Raw genomic sequence first — 21,570 nt, forward strand, 5'->3', positions numbered from 1 at the left:
TCTTCACCAACTCAGATAGCCGCCGGAAGCCAGAGAGGATTTCCTCCGATCCGTTGCGACACACATCATTGGTGCCGACATGGGCGACCACCTGCAGATGGGTGCACCCTGCACCCTTCACGACATCCGGAAGGACCCTTTCCACATCTGGAATTACTCCCCCCGGTACGCATACGGAGTGCACATTGGTTTTCTTCCACTCTCTTGCTTGCATACCCCTAAGGGGCCCCATTACGCGCGTGACGCTGGCGCTCCCAACTACCAGTAAGCCCACCCTCTGCGACCGCCCGGATCTTGCAGACTGAGGGGCAACCTCTGGAACAGGACAAGCAGCCACATCCGGCCGAAGATCAGTATCAGCCGGAGACAGAGCCTGAAACCGGTTCATCAGACAAACTGGAGAGGCCTTCCGTTCAGCCCTCTGGAATGTCTTTCGGCCACTGCCACACCTCGAGACGACCTCCCACTCTTCCACCGGTGAGGGGTCAGCCTCAATGTGGGCAGTATCCCGGGCAGCCACAGCCGTAATCCGATCGGGGGAATGCGTGGGACGAGCTGGCCGTCCCCGACAAACCCCCATCCGGACCCGCACAGTGATGCCCATTGTCAACAGCCTCAAGCTGTGTGACTAAAGCCAACACTGCCTGAAGCTGAGAGCGAAGGGATGCCAACTCAACCCGCATCCGAACACGGCAGTCGCAGTCCCTATCCATGCTAAAAACTATTGCGCAGAGAATGTCTGAACTAATCTACAGAGAGCACAAATAACTCGACATAGAATTTAAACGGTTATTAAAATACAAGGTTGCTAGTAAATGCAGGTTCGAATCCTGCCTCGGGCATGGATGTGTGTGATGTCCTTAGGTTAGTTAGGTTTAAGTAGTTCTAAGTTCTAGGGGACTGATGACCTCAGAAGTTGAGTCCCATAGTGCTCAGAGCCATTTGAACCATTTTTTAGTAACTGCAGTAATGCTGCTACTTGCGCACAGCCGACACACTGCTCGGCGGCAGAAGGAGACTACGTAATTTTACACTATTCAGGTACTAAAACGCGATGCTACAACTCTCAAATACTATAATACGCCCGAAATTTATAAACTGAAACAATGCAAGTACCCAATAACACGCTAAGAAATTAAGAATTTAACTATATAACAAATAAGTGAGCTAAGAGTATACGACTTGCTGCTGGCAGCTGCTTATCCAGCGATGGCAGGGAGCGCACTGGCTGTGACCAACCGACACTGGCCGTTCAAAACAAAAAGAGAAGACAAACGACTACGCGAATTTACACTATTCAGGTACGAAAGCGCGATGCTACAACTCTCAAGTACTATAATACGCCCGAAATTTATGAATTGAAACAATGCAAGTACCCAAAAACACGTAAAGAAATTAAGAATTAAACTATGTAACAAATAAGTGAGCTAAGAGTATACGACTTGCTGCTGGCAGCCGCTTATCCAACGGCGTGTGAGTGGAGAAGGATTACATGATCTGCTGAACGGAATGAACAGTCTAATGAGCCAGATTATGGAGTGAGAGTAATTGGAAGAAAGACGGAGATAATTAGAAGGAGTATAAATGAGAACAGCGAGAAATTTAACATCAGGATTGGTGGTCACTAAGCAGAGTAAGTTAAGGAATCCTGCTACCTATACAGTAAAATAACAAATGACGGATGGAGCAAGGAGGATATCAAAAGCAGACTAGCAGTGGCATAAATGGCATTCCTGACCAAGAAACGTTTACTAATATCAAATATAAACCTTAATTTGATGAAGAAATTTCTGAGAATGTACGTCTGGAGTACAGCGTTGTATGGTAATAAAACATGGACTCTGAGAAAACCGGAACAAACGAGAATCGAAGCATTTGAGATGTGGTGTTACAGGCGAATGTTGAAAATTATGTGGAGAGTACAGGACTCCTTGCTAAGGTTCCTTATGGGACTTATGTGCCAGACAAGCCGTTTCTCTGTCTACAAGAAGAAGGAAGAAGCTAGATGCAGACGATTATCTGTTCATATGGGCCAAAGTAGCCAATAATGATCTTAAAGGATGAGGAGGTTCTGCGCATAATCAGAGAGGAAAGGAATATGTGGAAAACACTAATCAGGAGAAGGGACAGGATGATAGGATATGTGTTAAGACATGAGGGAATGACTTCCATGGTACTAGAGGGAGCTGCAGAGGGCAAAAACTGTAGAGGAAGACAGAGATTGGAATACAGCTAGCAGAAAAAAAAGTAATAATAATAATAATTTGTTCAAATGTGTGTGAGATCTTATAGGACTTAACTGCTGAGGTCATCAGTCCCTAATCTTACACACTACATAACCTAAAGTATCCTAAGGACAATCACATCCACCCATGCCCGAGGAAGGACTCGAACCTCCGCAGGGACCACCCGCACAGTCCATGACTGCAGCCTCTTAGACCGCTCGGCTAATCCCGCGTGGTGCACCCAGCAAATAATTGAGATGAAGAGGTTGGCACAGGAGAGGCATGCGTGGCGGGCCGCATCAAACCAGTCAGAAGACTGATGACCAAAAATAAAAAAAAAGGATAATTATAGTGGATATTACTGTTGTTGCCATTCTGGTGCCCGTTGCCCTGTCTACTGTTCCCATTGTGGGGCATGAATTTCAACAGCTACTCAAACTTCTTAATAAAGCATAAATGCTCACCAGTGGAATTTGTCGGACTTTGGACGTGATCTCATTGTAAATATTCCACTAAGCGTCACTTGATTGTCCTGCCTTCAGTCAGCACTCACAGCGGAGGATTTCTTTGCGTCAACCTACCGAGCTCACACAAACAAAATACCGCATCGACCCACTTCTGTGTTGTCCGTTCATGAATTCATTTTGAAGTCGTTTTTGCTTCGCATCACCCCAGAATTTGTGCAGGAAACAGTTCTCAGACACTTCATAAGTACAAAATGAAGCACTCAATAATTTTCCCCATGACTGTGCATTGCCCTCGAGAAATATTTTAATGAACCTAAGCGTTGCATCTTCCGACATTCCTCTCACAAAACCATCTCTACATGCACCAATAAAATCAACCGCATGGTATTTCCCATCATCTCCAAAACAATTTGTCGTTCCTGAACTACCTCATGGAACACCCATCACTGTAGTAGCATTGTTCGCTGCTAAAGAATTTTATTCAGTCTGTACATCATTAATCTGCTATTTCAAAACTTCGTTACTAATCTCTGCGTCCAACTGTTGTCTATTTGTCGCCACCTCTTTTTGACACTGTACCAGTCTACCAGACAAAATAGCTTTAGTGGCCACTTCCTCAAATGCATTTTGTCTCAGCACACAATTCTTTACATCGCCGTCCAGCTCGCAGTATATCATTTCCAACCTATCCCAGAAAACTTTTTCCACTATGTCGAACCGGTGTTCACCAGACCAACCTTGTCAGAAATTCTGCTTACGCCTGTCCTTATAGCTTGTAATTTTGAATCTTTCATCGCTTCTATATCGGATTTAATTTTCTTCACCTCAACTTGTACACTGTCTGCTACACCTGTCTCCAATGAATCGATGTCTTTTTTTTTTTTTTACTGAAAATCCCTACTTTAGAGTTCAAATTTGGCAGAATTTCTCTAAACGACGCCAATACATCACGCGCATTTACATCTTCTCTCTTTGCTTTCAGACTATCTGCTCCACAATCACATTCAGATTTTGAACTATCTGGCCCAATCACATTATCTGAATCACACACGCTTGGCAATCGCTTAATCATTAGAAGCTCTATCGCTGACGGCACCTTTACTAGTTCACTCATATTAACGCTACCGGCAGAAACACGTAACTTGTCTGTCATGCTTGCTGCTTCAGCTGTATTGCTGCTGCCGATCCCGTAACTGCTTAACTAGAAGCCGCCGCCGGTGGGCCTGAGTCGTTTTTAACCGCAGTGTCGCCGTCGAGGTCTTGCGTAGCCTTCTTCTTCTTTCTTGAAGTTCCACGGCTAACTTTCCCCTGCCTAACTTTTGCTACCCATCCTCACTCACGCACGCACTTTCTGCAAAGTCTTATACTCGGAGCCCTCATGCTAATTACCTATCATGCAATAGATTTGGGACCGGGATCACAGAATATTGTCAACTATTACAATTACAGATGTGATTCTAAAGGTATTATATTCATATCCTAGACCAGGAATCCGAAACTGGGACGGTACATAACGGTTACTGCTGCTGAATTGCTGTTCCAAAAAGCATCCCATAAGAGCATACCAGTTGCATCCTTACTTGTGGTTTCTCGTACTTTATGTACTCGGACTATGCAAGACCAAGTTTACAAAAGAGTAGCTCCATGTAGTCATAGGAACGAACTGCGTTTGTCTGCATTCATGCCCTGCAGCCAATTCACTGCAAGTAATAACCTGTAGCTGGGATCCTGCAGTCACATATTCTGTGATCTGGCTAGGATTGTGAGTTAATAAAATACACATAAATGTAAAACAAAAGATAATTGAATAATTTGATAAAACGTGCTCTATTCTAAAGTCTGTAATTGATGTCGACGACAGAGAATTACGCTGAATAATGTTTATTCAAGAAAGGACATCTTAAATAATCTGGAAGTTATACTACGACATTCAGTTAAAACACAGATAGAAAATTACATCACCAACTACAGTAAAGTCAAACCGAGAGCTAACAAAGATGCGCGAGAACTGAGTCCATTTCGTGATCACAATGCTAGAAAGATTCGCTTACTCAAAACAGTTCAAAGTTGAACATGATGATTTACCAATTAACACATGTGATACAAAGAATAGTAAATCATACTCTGAGCAGTTCCGTATCAAGAGAGGAAAACGTTAGAGTCCCACTCTGGAGCACATGCAGATCTCTGGAATGATAAAGTTACTTCATAAGTATGATATCGGCCGTGCACTACTGATAATTAGATACCTGCACGGTTGAATCATGCATGTTATCGAAGACAGGTCTGCCTTCTTCACGAACTTGACATAAAATGCCCCTTACAATATTTAACTGAAAAGTGCACGCAAAAGTTAAAGTCTTACAGCGGCTGGTCACCACACGGAATCTATCACCTACACATCCAGATCACGCAAGTTACCACAGGCAAGTCTGTCTTCTTCCAGCACAAACGTAAGCGTGTCCAGAATTGCTCCGTCGAACCCTTCACTCCAAGAGTTCCAGCCTCCTCTTGATCCCCATGGTGTTCATTTACCGTCTGATTTCTGTCAGCTGAAGACCTTGACCACCAACAATACATCATTCTTAGGCGCTACAAACATGGTTTTATTCGACCACTTTCCAACTTAAAAGAAGCTTTAACTAAAGGAGTATTATAAATTGTTGGTCTCGCTCACATCATTAACAATATTTACAGATTAAGGGTTGTCCATAAATGTGAAAGCTAGTCTTCTTGCCGCTCACGGTAAATGACAACGAATTGTCGTTAAATACGATATAAACCCGAAAGAAACGTCTTTTGGTTCTCTTTTCAACTGTGGTGTCCGCCAATACATGCGATTGATCACTTACAAATTAGCAAAGTTGCTTAATATAACTTGCAATTAACATTTAAATAAAGTAACTACAAAAACAGTAAATTGCTCATTACATACCTACACAAGTATGACATCAGTACCAATAGTGTGTTCATTTCGTGCAAAAATATGGAGAGTAGGACGTTCTGATAAACAATTGCATAATGGAAAAGACATAAAAGACGTCTTCAATCAGTAAATAGATACAGATATAGTCCACAGCTTTCAGAGATAGTAGCTATACTGCAATGCTATCTTCTAAGATATCGTTTGATGAAATTGCATAAAGCGATTAAAAGTTGTTAATTCAGAGATTAATTGTGACAGTGTTTATTCGCCGTAAAATACCAACTTGAGTAATTTTAAAGACAATGAATTATTGTTGCGTCATTGGATAACCCTCATTTATCTGGGATTGCCTACGTATCAGATTTGCATTAATATTTGATGTTGAGTAATTGTGAAACCTCAAAAAGCTGTAACTTAACCATATTTCAGCTTGTGTAACACCTCGCCATGTGTTGGAGCATTGTTATCCGCACAACGACCATGCGAACGAAAGCCGTCAAAATCTCTTGGACTGTAATTTTCCCTGCTAATCTTTGTACATAGGCTCACTCGTACGGGCCACCTAAGTCGTCAGCCGGAACTGCCGCTGCATGCCCAGAGCTCTTGAGCCCGCGAGCGTTCAGCCTTCCATCAAATACACCCTACCACACAGCATTTCTGGGCGGTCGATTATATCGCGTAACGTCACAGCAACCTTGCTTTCAATTTCACGATAGACTTTGTCGTATGCAGATCTAGTCCTTCCGACAATTATTTGTAATTTGGTTGATTCATATTTCTCCTGCAGTCACCTTAATTTTGCTGCAGCTCCTACATATTTCCTTCCTTAGTGACTCATATTAATGTATTCTTGGCGCCTCCTGAACATTTTCACACTTCCCCATTTCGCCAACTAACTAATATTCCTTCTGTAACCCTACATTTCTTGAGGGTTACTTTCCTTGTACCTGTAATTCTCTGCCCAATTAGAGATATCAAATTCACTTCAACTTAACTGCCTACTGCAGTATTCATTTCCCAATAGCTACTGATTTACGGAATTTCCAATAATCCTAGAACGTAACTATCCCACTCCCTCCAAAATTCATTGTTCCTCACGATTCCTGGTTCGCTGGCAGCGCACCCAGCGTCCCGCAGTTGCCTCTCTTCTTGGCTTGTAGTTCTTCCAAGAACTGCTCACTGCTCACTAGAGGTACTGTTGTCAGTTCACGTTGCGTCCTCTGGGGAATCCTCTGGTAAATGAGCGGGATCGTTTACTTGGGGATCGTAGGGCGCTGTGAGTCACGTACGGAAAACAAACGACAACTTTTCTTAATGTTGTGACACTGGGGAAGTATTGGCGATTGGTCATCAAAACACGCCTGACGTTCTGTTGATGTCGGTTTCGGTACTGCATGATTAGTTCACAGTTTAACTGAGTACAGTCCAAGTAGTATTTGCCTGTGGCCTGCCACCACAGGCTAGCGTGGGAGGTTAAATGTTGCCCAAAGCATTTGATCTCCAGTCATGTGCCGATGAGTACCCTACCATATCACACTCTGATATTCTCTAAATTATCAACGGGTGAATAGACGATTTCCCTCCATTAAATTTCTCCTCCGACGGACTGGATATGTTGATAGCAGCGAGACATTGTGGAGGGTTGTCTCATATGCTATAGAAATAGGTTTCTCCCTAACTGGAGGGAAACGGTTCTGTGCCGAAATAGCGATTTGTAAGATCTCTTGTTACTTAGCTCTTTTAACTGTTCCTCAGTTTGCTCCGTTGTTTCCTGTTTTAATTTCCCCTCTGCGTTCATAATTCTGGTTCCTATTGAACCAAACTGTTCTGCATGAGCTGCCATGGCTGCCTCTATTTATCGCAGCTGGTCAACCAGAGATTCCAGGGTAGGGCTCTGAGCGTCTACTTTTCCTGCAGTGTCCACAAGTAGCGGCTTCACAACCGAGAAGCTCTGTTTAATGTTAACTAAGGCTTTTCCTGCGTTTGCAAATGCGGAACCTGGTCATATAATCCATCTGAGACTTCGTCACTCTTCGTATGAACGAATATTTTGCTTCCTGCAACGTTCGCGTTTACGCGTGTAGTTTAGCTGCTATTTTAGCGTCCTATGCCTCTAATTTCTACTTTAATGCTACATAATGCTTCATACAACATCTTCACTCGCGCTTCTGCTCCAGCATTGTGTAAAGAAACTTTCACCCAATAGTAAAACAGAAACTTACAAGAGGATGGCTTATGGTTTTGTTGGGTATTACATGCAAGTCCGTCCGCCAGTATATTTTCTTAAATCCCCATCCACCAGTATGCATCAGGAAGGCACTGGCTCCAGATCCCGCTGAATAGCGTTTGTGTAGTTTACATCTGTTACTGTGCTAGCACGTAACGTATCGGATCAGAAGAGGAAAAGTGTGGCAGCATGGAGTCTCATATCATCGTCTCGAAGATAGCGTGCAACTTTACAATAGACCTAAAGTATTCAATAGGAAAGGGAATCTCGTCCTGCGGTTCGTCCCTTTAATTCATTTCCATCGCTTCTAAGAATTGATATATTTTACTGAGTATCCAGCGTATAAGTTAATAAGATCAGGAAGATCTGGAAGATACATCTTAAGTCCACATAGCATCTGAACAAATTTAAAGATGTGGTAATGTTTGTTAATTCGTTAACAGAATTTAAGATTTACTAAAGGGATGCATTATGAAACGATGTGTGTATCACCTGCAGCAACACCATAACTTCCTATAGTCTATAAGAAGTCACTGAAAGTTTATCCTCTCAAAATACAGCGTGAGCTCTGTAATTGTATTACGAACCAACTGAAAGCCAAGTTTCATCCAAGGTCAGTCGGCTTCACTATACACTAAATGTGAAAGACTATCTAGATGGCACATTGTCATATAAGTTGGTAAGCCTCAAGGAAACCCTTAAAGATTTTCTTGATGAAAAATTGAAAACTTTTAATGATGAATATGTAAATGTATTATGCCATCTTAAGATGTCTTAAAGTAAGGTCACATCTTGTCATAGTATATCCATGTTAAAAGTTGCCACTTACAGTATTTCTTCTAATAATTTAAGAAAATATATAATTTTCGCAACATGTGAGATCAGGTATGTGACAAGCTGCAGCGACTTTTGCTGGTAATTACGGCCAAGGGCTACACTAGCAGATGTCTTGATTTAATACTAGAAATTCTTTATTTACGTTACTTCTGTATAAGAACGTCAGTGCTTCAGGCATCTGTTGTCATCGGTAAGGCCAAGGAGAAGCAGCACAGATGAGGTTAACCATGATCCCTTGTACCATAGTTTGTTACGTAGCCTGAAGCAATACGCCTAAGGGGTATCGGAAAACTCAAACGAATGACATTCTACAGTAGAAGAATACTGTAGTAAGTCACAGCCCTATTGCGAGGGCGTTCAGCTCCGGTTTAGGTACTCGTGACCAAAATTTAGCCTACTGGAGAGCAGTTACGCGCATTTTAATTCATTTTAGACTGGTTCTGAAGGCTACACGAACTGCCGCTTAAGAGACAATGCGAAATCAGTTGCTTGCCCGGCCGCGTTCCACTCGGCGGATTACGGAGACACAGCGAGAGCCGACACCTCGTGACGTCACAGTGAGCGCCACGAGCGGTCTGCGAGCTCTCAGACAGCGCGTAATCCAGTGCGGGATTGTGGCCGCCGCGATGCTCTTTTGTCAGCAGCACTAAGCCACGGCGGTCGCTTGGCAGCTGTTCGCACGTACGGCGCTACGCATGCAGTAGCGCGGATCATGCTGCCATTACCCGCCTGCTCCGGCTACAGGAGAGCTGACCGCGGTGTACATGTGTTGAATTATTTCGTGCGCTATATCAAGGGAAACGACGATTACACATTATTTGACTTCTTGAAATAACTAACGGGTTATTCAGTTTATGTCGCTATCTCTGACCCATTTACGCGTTCCAGGATAGCAAAAGAACTTTAGAACAAGCAATAAGCAGATGTATGTTATCGTTATACTGAAGTAAACATGGCTTTGTTTGAAAAGAGCGATGTAGAGTATTAACAGTAATTAAAATTTCGTGAAAAATGTAGCATTGTGGTGCTTGTATTAAATGCTTGTACTTGTTCACAGTGTAGTCATGGTCTGACTGTCCCAGATTGTTACTGTATTCAACGTGAATATGACAGTAGCTAATGGAACCATTTCCCAGCCTTGTGAAGACCGTAAGAGATGTCTGCAGAAAACTGCTGAAATCTATTGTTAATGAACACAGTATAACGAATAAGAACAACATTTTGTATGAGCAGCCACAGATTCTAGCAGGCACTTCCAACAACTGCGACTCAGTCATGAAAGTAGAATGGATGCGAACAGTTTTAAATTACGCGCATGTACGGTATTTAGATTCAGTAGTGCGTGGAGATTGTTTACCGAGGGACTGGACAGGAGCAAGTCAAGTATTATACTTCCTGAAAGACACAAAAACGTTTCATCGTAGGCGCTAATGAAATTTCTGATTGGATTCGGCACTACTACATCGCTTACGGATAATTCAATTACTTCTTCGATGGATTGCCGATGATGAAACTTGTGAATATATTTGAAAGATCCGATTTTCATAGAGAATTAAAGCAGTAAGTCGGCCGAAAACATTTAATAACACAAATCTGTCACGCAAGACTTTCTTATAAAGTAGTCACGTCTTTCTAGATATTTTCCCCAAAACTGTGGGTGATTTAATAATTATAAATGACAATTTCCGTCCCTCTTAACGCTGTTAATTGTGAGAGAAACCTTAACTGCGACTGAAACTCAAGCACATATCCCAAGCAGTACTCTAGAAAATGAAGTATCCGTGCACGCCTTAAAGAATTAATGCAACGTTCACTTGTTGGTGGCTTCTCCGCACTCCTTTCAGTCACACGAGGTGACAAAATCGAGATGGAATTCTTCAACGCTTATTCGCAGAATACAATAACTGCAGACTCCCGATTGTCCGTCCTGAGTAAGTCGGAAATTATTGGGAAAAGCAAACGCAAAGCCTCAAGTATTGCATTACAATTAGGGCGAATACTTCGTTTCTAATTCAGTTTTACGATTGCGATGACGCAATGTGGAAAACATCCATAGTTTGTTAAGTAATAGTAATAAACTGTATAGTTATATAGTAATAAACTGTTATAGTAATAAACTGTGTCAGCAGAGAAAGAGGGCGAAGACAAAGCCATGGAGTAACACATTATCACGGATTCCAAGGTTTGGAGATGCTCTAATTCGTGTAGTCTTTTGTTTTTCTTTGTTTTTCTAATGCGGCCTGCCACGAACTTTTCTCCTGTGCCAGCCTCTTCATCTCAGAGTAGTACTTGCAACCTTCATCCCCAATTGTCTACAGGATGTACTCCAATTTCTGTTTCCCTCTACAGTTTCTGGTCTCTAGTACCATGGAAGTCAGTCCCTCATACCTTAACAGACCCTGCCCCTTCAGTTTGTCAGTGTCTTCCACATATTCCTTTCCTCTCCGCTTCTGCACAAACTTCTTAATTCCTTACCTTATCAGTCCACCTAATTATCAACATTCGTCTGTACCATCATAGCGCTTCGATTCTCTTCTGTTCCGGTTTTCCCAGAGTCCATGTTTCACTACCACACAATGCTGTGTTCCAAATGTATATTCTCAGAAACTTCTTCCGCAAATTAAGACTTCTCTTGGCCAGGAATGACCTTCCTGCCAGTGCTAGTCTGCTTTTGATGTCCTCCTTGCTCCGTCTGTAATTTGTTATTTTGCTGCCTAGGTAGGAGAATTCCTTAACTTCATCTACTTTGTGACCGTCAATCCCCACGTTGATTTTCTTGCTGTTCTTACAACTGCTACATCTGATTACATCTGATTACGTTTTTCTGCGATTTACTCTAAATCTGTGTTCTGTACTCAGACTGTCCATAATATTCAGCAGATAATCTAATTCTTCTTCATTTTCACTTACGATAGCAATGTCATCAGCGTATCGTATCATTGATAGCCCTTCACCTTGAATATTAGTTCCACTCCTGAACCTTTCTTTTATTTCCATCATTGCTTATTCAACGTACAGGTTGACAGTAGCGGCAAAAGTCTACATCACTGCATTACACCTTTTTTAATCTGAGCATTTCCTTCTTGGTAGTCCACCCTTATTATTCCCTCTTACATATTGTACATTAATCGTCTCTCACTATAGCTTACCCAATTTGTCTCAGAATTTCGAGCATCTTGCACCATTTTACATTGGCAAATCCAATGAACGTGTCTTGATTTTTCTTTACTCTTGCCTCCATTATTAGTCGCAACGTCCGCATTGTCTCTCTGGTGTCCTTACTTTTCCTAAGGCCAAACTGATCGTCATCTAACACATCCTCAATTTTCTATTCCATTCTTATGTATATAATTCTCGTCAGCAACTTGGATGCATGAGTTGTTAAGCTGATTTTTCAATAATTCTCGCGCTTGTCAGCCCTTGCAGTCTTCGGAATTAAGTGGAAGACATTTTTCGTAAAGTCAGACGTTATATTGCCAGGCTCATGCTTTTAATTCCACCGAAGGTTCTTTTAATCTTCTTACATGATGAGTCAGTCCTCACGACTATCATTTCCTTTTCGATTTCTTCACATTTTGCAGCCATTTCGACTTACCTTCCATGAACTTCTTATTTATTTCATTCCTCAGCGACTTGTATTTCTGTATTCCTGAATTTCCCTGAACATTTTGTACGAGTACTTCCTTTTTTCGTCGATCAGTTGTGGTATTTCTTCTGTTACCAATAGTTTCGTTGCAGTTACCTTCTTTGTAGCTACGTTTTTCCTTCCAGAGATGTCCATTCCTCTTCAACTGTACTTCCTACTAGACTACTGTTTATTGCTGTATCGATAGCCTTAGAGAACTTCAATTGCATCTCGCCATTCCTTAGTACTTCCGTATCACATTTCCTTGCGTATTGATTCTTCCTGACTGCTCTCTCGAACTTCGTCCTACTCTTCATCACTACTACATTGTGATCTGTGTCTGTCTCTGCTCCTGGGTACGCCTTACAGTCCAGCATGTGATTTCCGAATCTCTGTCTTACCATGATGTAATCAAACTGGAATCTTCCCGTATCACCCGGCCTTTTCCAAGTATACCTTCTCCTTTTGTATTCTTGAACAGAGTATTCGCTTTTACTAGCTGGAATTTATCACAGAACTCAGTCTTTCTCCTCTCTCATTCCTTGTCCCATTCCCATATTCTCCTGTAACCTTTCCTTCTACTCCTTCCCCTACAACTGCAGTCCAGTCCCTCATGACTATTAGTTTTTCATCTCCCTTTACGTATGGTATTATCCTTTTAATATCCTCGTACACTGTCTCTTCATCTTGAGCTTGCGACGTCGGCATGTATACCTGGACTATCGTTGTCGGTGTTGGCTTGCTGTCGAGTCTAATACGAATAACCGTATCACTGAACTGCTGACAGTAGCAAATGGCTTCAAATGGCTCTGAGCACTATGGGACTTAACATCTATGGTCATTAGTCCCCTAGAACTTAGAACTGCGTAAACCCAACTTACCTAAGGACATCACACAACACCCAGTCATCACGAGGCGCTGACAGTTGCAAACATTCTTCCCTACCTTTCTATTAATATCAAATCCTACTCCCGTTATACCATTTTCTGTTGCTGTTGATATTACCATATACTCATCTTACCAGAAATTGCTGTGCAGTAGCCACCAGAAAGATCGCGAGAGGCGCACATCGGCACAGCGCGTCACGAACAGTAGTTGCCGCAAGTAGAGTCCCGTCCACCAGAGGGCACGCGAGAATTCGGCCTCGCCCTCTGCCGGTGGAACAACAACAACTCAGGCAGCACGGGCCGTGCCCAGTCAGTTCACATCGAGCATGCCTGGCAGACTGTTCCCGGTCTACACTATGTGAAGTGCTACGGAAAACGTGAATCGTGTTACTACACAATTGGCGACGAGTAGGGTCGTTCTTTCGCATGTTGCGTCGTTTTTCCGGTTTCGCAGTTTATCCGCGGCATGGAGGATTTAGTGCGGGTTTTGGTTGAGCAGCAGACGGAGCTCATGGCAACGATGAAACAAGCGCTTCCGGCATTGCTCTCCACGCAGTCTGCTCCAGCGCCGTTCCCTCCTCCCTATCTACCTTACGACGAGACGGCGGAGGATTGGGGCGCATTCGGCAGCAGTTCCAGGCGTTTCATGTTGCCGATGCGGGGGCATGTCGTGCTCTTTTCTTGTCTTGAATATCTCCCTCACTGTATCAAGTTTTGTAGCAGCTAGCGCCGTTGCAGGAACCCTCGTCCTTGTATTTTGACGCACTGTGTTCATTTCTGTCTTCATATTATCGCCACCGCACGCATGTTGTTGCGGCTAGGGTCGAGTTCTATCAATGCAAGAAACAGCCCCTTCAGTCTTACCGGGCGTGGGCCGCTACCCTGCACGGTCTTAGTCGCAAGTGTCATTTTGTCACGGAGCAGTCGCGAGAGTCGTATGCCCACGTTATGGTGCGCGACGTCATTGTTCGTTCGGCCCCTGATAGGGAGGTCCAGCAACGGGCCCTACAGTTGGAAGACCCTTCCCTTGAGGAAGTCCTGTCCATTGTTCAATCTTATGAAGTCTCTCACGCCGCAGGTCAACAGATGGAAGCGTGTTGCGACGTCGCGGCGGTTCAGGGCGGCGCGGCCGCGTCCACTGCGTCCGGGGTGGACGACGTGCGAGCGGTACAATCCGGCCGTTACGGCCGCTCCCGCACGGCGCGTAAAAAGAGTTCCGGCCGCCGGCCCCTGTTACCATCCTGTGCGTCGTGCTATATACATCATGATCGGTCAGAGTGCCCCCAGCGTTGGGCCGTTTGTCACAAATGTAATAAAAAAGGACACACTGCAAAAGTTTGCCGCTCAGCCTCAAAAGAATCGAAGGAAGCAGGTACAGAGGACGTGGACGTTGACATTCAGGAAGTTTCATCGGGCCAGGCTTCCGACCCATCGCCACACAAACTCTTTATCGAGGTGTCGGTTCGGTCGCGCCGATTACAACTGCAAGTAGATACGGGCGCGGCAGTATCCTTGTTGAATGCACAAACGTACTTCGACCTTGGGTCGCCCCCGTGGGCGCCAGTTTACCGGCGTCTACGCGGTTATGGCAAACAGTTCATTCCCCTACTACGTCAATTCACTACCGACGTTACTTACAAATCAGTCACTCGGCCTCTTACCTTTATTATTGTCAGTGATGCGAGCTCTGCTAACCTTTTTGGATTGGATGCCTTTCAAGCTTTCGGCTTTTCTATCGCAGACACCATACAGTTGGTCTCCGAAGACGTTCCCTATCAATCATTGGAATCTTTGATGTCTGACTTTAAGGATATCTTCGAGGGGGCCCTGGGGCGTGTTTCAGACTTTGAAGCTCACTTAACGTTAAAGGCGTCGGCTCGCCCGCGTTTTCCACGCGCGAGGCAGATCCCCTCGGCTCTCCGCCCTCAGGTAAAAGCAGAGCTAGACCGGCTGGCAGCCCTCGGGATCGTTCTTCCCATTTCTTCTATTTGGCCCCGCCTCTCAGATTCCAGATAGGGCAGCCCACAGACTACAGTGCTGGGCCTTGTTCCTCTCTAAGTACCATTATGTCATTCATATTCGCCCTACTGAACAGCATGCCAACGCCGACGCTCTTTCCCGTCTTCCGTTGGGCCCTGATCCTAAGTTCGATCGGGAGGAGATTATGTGTTTTCATTTGGATGTGGCGTCCCACCAAGTGGTTGATGGCTTCCCGATCACTAGTTCTAGAGTCGCCAGGGAAACGGCAGCTGACCCGGTTCTCCGGAAAGTAGTTTGCCTCGTTCAGCAGGGGTGGCCGTCCCGAACTCCAGGCTGGGCCTCGGACCCTCTTCGTAAATATTTTGTTCTACGAGATCGCCTCTCAGTCTCCGAAGGAGTTCTCCTTCTGGCTACCGATGATACAGCTCCTCGCGTGGTTGTTCCTGGAAGTTTGCAAAGGGAGGTCCTCACGTTATTACATGAGGGGCACTGGAGTGTTTCCCGTATTAAAACCTTGGCTAGCAGACATATGTACTGACCCGGTATTGACAGAGCAGTTGAGCACTTGGTGGCCGCCTGTTCCCAGTGTGCGAGCCAACAGGCATCTCTCAGGTCAGCGTTCTCTTCATGGCCGCCTGCAACCCAGGCATGGGAACGTGTTCACACAGATTTTGCGGGCCCGTTTCTCAATGGCTTTTGGCTCATTGTCATTGATGTTTATTCCCGATTCCCATATGTGGTTCGCTGCTCCTCAAGCACTTCAGAAGTTGCAATCCAGGCACTAGCAAAAATCATTTCTGTGGAAGATCTGCCAGTCACCATGGTATCGGACAATGGAACTCAGTTTATTTCGCAGACCTTACAGGATTTTTGTAGGCGCTTCGGTATTCGGCACTTTTGCTCTCCCCACTTTCATCTACATTCGATTGTGGATGAAAGTGGGGACAGCAAAAGTGCACACATTTAAGGCGCAGATAAAAAAGTATGTACACGAATTTCCTACGGAGGAGGCGTTGACGTTTTTCCTGACGGCATACCGGACCACACCGATGGGAGAACGCAGCCCTGCCAAGCTCCTCCACGGGCGACAACCTAGGACTCTGCTGCACCCCCTTCGGCCTGGTCCTCGCCAGTCTTCGCAAAACGGGGTACCCGGCTTTCCACCGGGTATGTCGGTCTGGGCTCGTGGGTTTGGTCGCAATCCACATTGGATACCAGCGGTGGTCCTGCACCGCAATGGCCGCCGGCTCTATACCTTGCAGGCGGGGGACCGGGAGGAACGTCGTCACCAAAATCAGCTACGTCCACGTTTGGGCACTCACCCTCCGACCCCTCGGGCGCTGGCTTCCCCATTGCAGGGACCTGTGTTATTTTCTCAGAGGACGCTACCCACCCTCCACCTGTGACTCCACCACACTGCGATGGTTCTCAGCCTTGGCGGCCTCCAGTAGCTGCAGCAACTGCATCGCCATCGTTAGAGATACCCCAGCGAGAGCCAGCCCCCCTCACAGGCCTGGTTTCTCAGGAGGCTGGTTCACCTGTGGTCGTCCCTTCCCCATCGTCCCCGCGACTGGGTCTTGCCCCTCCCGAGGTGGACCGAGATCCAGAATTCAACGCCTTGTCGCCCGTTATGTCCTGGGCTCTGGTGGTGGGACGACGGGGCCTCTTCGTGTGGGTGACTTCCAACCGTATTCGAAGGTTCTGGCTCGAGGGTTGGCAGATCCCCCCGAATCCAGCCTTCCAATGGACGTGGAGGTCATCGCTCCACCTTCCGACGCAGTGGATCACAGTGGCTTCACCCCCCGAAGGAGGAGGAGTGCAGTAGCAACCAGAAAGATCGCGGGAGGCGCACATTGGCACGGCGCGTCACGGACAGTAATTGCCGCAAGTAAAGTCCCATCCACCAGAGGGCACGCGAGAATTCGGCCGCGCCCTCTGCCGGCGGAACAACAACAACTCATGCAGCATTGGCTGTGCCCAGTCAATTCACATCGGGCATGCCTAGCAGACAGTCCCCGGTCTACACTACGTGAAGTGCGACGGAAAACGAGAATCGTGTTACTACACCTTCTATTCACTTCAGCGACCCCTACCATAACTAGATGTGTAGGATACGCAGGACGTAATTCGTTTGGCTATACCGATAGTCTGGTTCACCGGAGAATGATGGATGGAAAGAAGATTAGAGTTTAATATTCCGTCGAGTACGAGGTCATCATAGACGGGGGACAAGCGCGGATTTTTTCAAGGAAGAGGAACTATTCCGGCATTTGTCTCTGGCGATTTAGGGAAATCACGTAGGACCTGTAACTGGATGGCCGGTCGCCAATTTGACCCATCTTCCTCCAGAATTAGGATCCAGTATGCTAGCCACTGCGCCACATAGCTTAGTGTGGAGAATGAGACCCGTTGTTAGAAAAAAAAAGTATGAATCAGATAAAAATGGGCGGTTTCTTACTATAAAATAACTGAAATAAGAGTTTTCAGTATAATATGCTAAATACACTGACGAAAAAATCCGAAAAACCAAAAAATAGTTACAGTAACGAGACTTCTGGTATACATTTGTCTATGTAACATGTGTAACTGATTAACACTGCAAGGACACATGTTAACGTAAGCGCGAGTTAGAGACTTTAAATGTGAAATGTTGGTATATCGATAAATTGTGTAATTGCCCGAAAGTTGAATGTTAGCATGCGGACGTGTATGCATTGTGTCGTACATGTGCACGACGTCAGTTTGTGGAATTGAGTTCTATGCCTGTTGCATCTGATCGAGCAATTCACGGATTGTTAATGATGTGTGTGGATGACGTTGGTACTGTCGTCCGATGGTGTCTCAAATTTGCTTCATGAGATGCGGATCTGGTGATCTAGCAGGGCAAGGCAACATGTCGGTAATCTGTAGAGCATGTTGGGATACAACAGATTTGTTTGGACAGGTGTTGTCCTGTTGGAAAACACCTCCTTGAAAACTGTTCATGAATGGCAGCACACCAGGATGGCGTACAAATTTGCCTTCAATTGCACTTGGTAACCACAAGAATGGTCCTGCCGTCATACGAAATCGCACCTAGGCCATATCCCTAGATGTAGGTTAAGCGAGTCTAGCTTCCAGACAGGTTGATTACTATCCTTCAGCTGGCTGCCTTCTAACCTGTACACAGCCATCACCGTCACCAAGGCAGAAACAGCTTTCATCAGCTTCACGCTGCCCTCCAATGAGCTCTCGATTGACACCACTGTAGTCACAAATGGAATTGGTTTGGGGTCAATAGAATGCACGCTACATGGAGTCTGATTCGAAGCTGTTCTTGAAAAAACTGATTTGTAACAGTTAGCTGTGTCCCTGTAGCGCCAATTGCTACCAAAATAGCAACATAATGGTCTTCCTTCTCGGTAGTGCCACGTGGCTGTCGGATGTATGGTATCCTGAGACCCTACATTCTCGTGACTACTGCTGCCAGCTATCATGTACAGTGGCTATATTCCAGCCATGCCTCCCAGCCGCTGTCCGTCTATTCGCCCCTCTCTGTGACCTTGAGCGTTCTTTACTTTTATTGCAAAATCAGATTCTCTAGTTGAACAGTCATCATAAGCCGATAAAGCCGTAAACGCAACTCACCTGTCTGCTAATAACATTTAACTATACACACACACACACACACATATATATATATATATATATATATATATATATATATATATATATATATATATTGAACGTGGCGTTCCAGTTGTGTCAAAATTTCAGAAGAATCAGTGAAGAATTTTCAGAGATTTAAGAGTTTGAACAGACGGACATGAGGTTTCTGCTAACAACATTTCGCCTTTATTGTTATGTTTATATTTGTATACTATATGGCGCTGCAGTAGGTATATTAAAACAACCTCGTATTCGAATGCAACATTTTGTACGAATTTCAAAGGAATCGGAGAAGAACTTTCGTACGTCCTATTTTGACCAAACTCACATTTACATTTTTATTTATATTGATTGGCAGTTAGATCACGTTAAAACGAAACTCTTTCTATAATTTTATCTTGACGTTTTGAGGAAACATTTAAAGCGCGGGCCCGAACTGTGTACACTGCATTTTTTATCTATTGTTTCTTCCTGATGAAGCGCGGCTGCATTTATCGGAGTACGTGACTTGCGCAATAATCGCCCATGGAGCACTGAAAACTATCATTAGTTACTGGGAGCCTGAATTAATTCTCCCAGTTTCCGGCGAGAGAGTAGTTGTTGTATAAGTGCAGCATAGCGGATAGCGACAGGAAACCTAGTCAACAAAATAAACGTTGTCCTCTCAGATCAGTGTGTAACCGTCTAGTAGAGTGGAAACAACATACTTATTTAGTGTCATAAACATGGAGCGTTTTCCACCTACCGATCAGCATTCGAGAGAAGTGGTACTCTCCTGTTTTTATCTCAATCTGCAGCGGAAAGTCACATTTTATTAGAGGAAGCTTATGGAGATCTTGCTTTGTCGGAAACAAAGTGCAGAAAGTAGTTTCCACAGTTCACAGACAACGAGTCTTAGGTGAGTGGCAAAAATAATCCTGGTACGTGTGCCTTCTGCAGTCGGTTCAAACGGTGAACGGTGAACGTTACGAAGCACAGCTGCTCAGTGTGAATCGCCGGCAGTATGCTCATAGACATGACGAAGTCGCTGCGCCTCTTAACAATGGCAAGACAAGTGTTGCAAACCGAAAGAAGGAAACCTTAAAGGGACTTCAATGGAAGGTCTTACGCCAGCCATATGCAGCATACATAGCCGCTTCCGATTAGCATTTGTTTCGGTCCATGCAGCATAGCCTTTCTAAACAAACTTCATACATTTTAATGATTTCTAAAACTGGTTTCATGAATGGATCACCTTAAAAGAATCTATTTTTAATTCACGGAATCCATTAGCTACTTGAGAAGTGGATAAAGATTAAAGCTGGTGAAGGACACTGCTTTCAGTTAATTATCTTACGCCTTTCTGTGAAAATGATTATGCGTTTCTGTTCAATAAGCACCGAAAATTAATTCAAGTGCCCAACACATAGCCTCCGCGTGATGGGAAAAAAATTACTGTAATTGGTAAATACTGCAATACCTTCTGTTAGATGTGTGAAAAAATCATACAATCTTTTTTCAGAGAACTAACAAGGATACTTCCTACAAACGAACAAACATTTTCGTAATGCACTGACGTAGTGGCAATGTCTGCCCTAGAATTATCCTGCATGATATAACCGTAGAACCTGTTATTAGTTGTTAGGCAGTTAATGATAAATAGTAGAGAATATGCTCATTCTGTATACAAGTTATTCTTTAAGTCTGACACAGCTTATCATTCAGTAATGATGGAAAAATTATCTAATATATGGGACTAATATGCATTTTCAAGAAATTTAGCAAACACCATTATGACATTTTAAGTTCACCGTTCTGTGATCAATTTTTTCGAGGTTAGTATCGAAATAGAATGAATAGCCGAGCGATTCATTTCCCTCCAGTGATACAGAGCATACAGAGACAAACTTGAGATGAAAGCGCATCGTGGGTTACTATACAGGAGTGGATAAGCCAAGAATTTTCATTTTGACAACGGGGAAATGTTTTCAAAAATTGACGGTCCCCGACCGCTCGATTTTCAATGTCTGAAAACAGGTTTACATTTCTTGTCTATGTTCTTAGATCCGACGACAGGAAAGCACGAAATAAAAGGAAGGGAAACTACAAATCTGAGGACTTCCGAGAGTTATTAACTCTATTGATCAGTCAGTGTAAAGGACGTTATATGCCACTGAATACTCGAATGTAGATATTCCAACCCACCTTGTTACTACGGGCGCACCGTGGAATCGTGGATTCGTCAACGACTGCATTGTCTGGTGAATGATAGACCTGTGGTTTAAGTCGGTATCTAATGATTCACCATTCTCTTCACCAGGGGTCATTGTTGTGTATATTTAATACAGAAGGTGCGGAGCCTTTAGTGGCGTTTCAAGATTTATTAAATTGGTTTGCTGTTTTAATATACTCTTCATTCTAGTGAGCGGCTGCATTCTGTGCATGGTTTTGTGTTGCAGCAATACAGTTCACTGCCCTGTTACTGTTCTGTACAGTCAGGGAACTAGAAAATGAAGATCTCAATGCATTTCCTTTTGCTGATGGCATTGCCATTTTTGAAGGAACGGGAGTGAAGTTTCAGAAGACGCTGGTGTACTGGAATAAAAAACTTAAAGTATAAGAACGAACCCGAATCTGGGACAAGGGAGTACCTTTAACAGCCAAACAGGTAAAACCTATCTCCTGCCAGTTATGGCTTATAGTGTGGAGATCTGTATCATAAATAGGAGAGCAAAGAGTCAGATACAACCATGTGATTTGAAGATCCTT

This window comes from Schistocerca americana, chromosome 2 (assembly GCF_021461395.2).
Source record: "Schistocerca americana isolate TAMUIC-IGC-003095 chromosome 2, iqSchAmer2.1, whole genome shotgun sequence".
Lineage (NCBI taxonomy): Eukaryota > Metazoa > Arthropoda > Insecta > Orthoptera > Acrididae > Schistocerca > Schistocerca americana.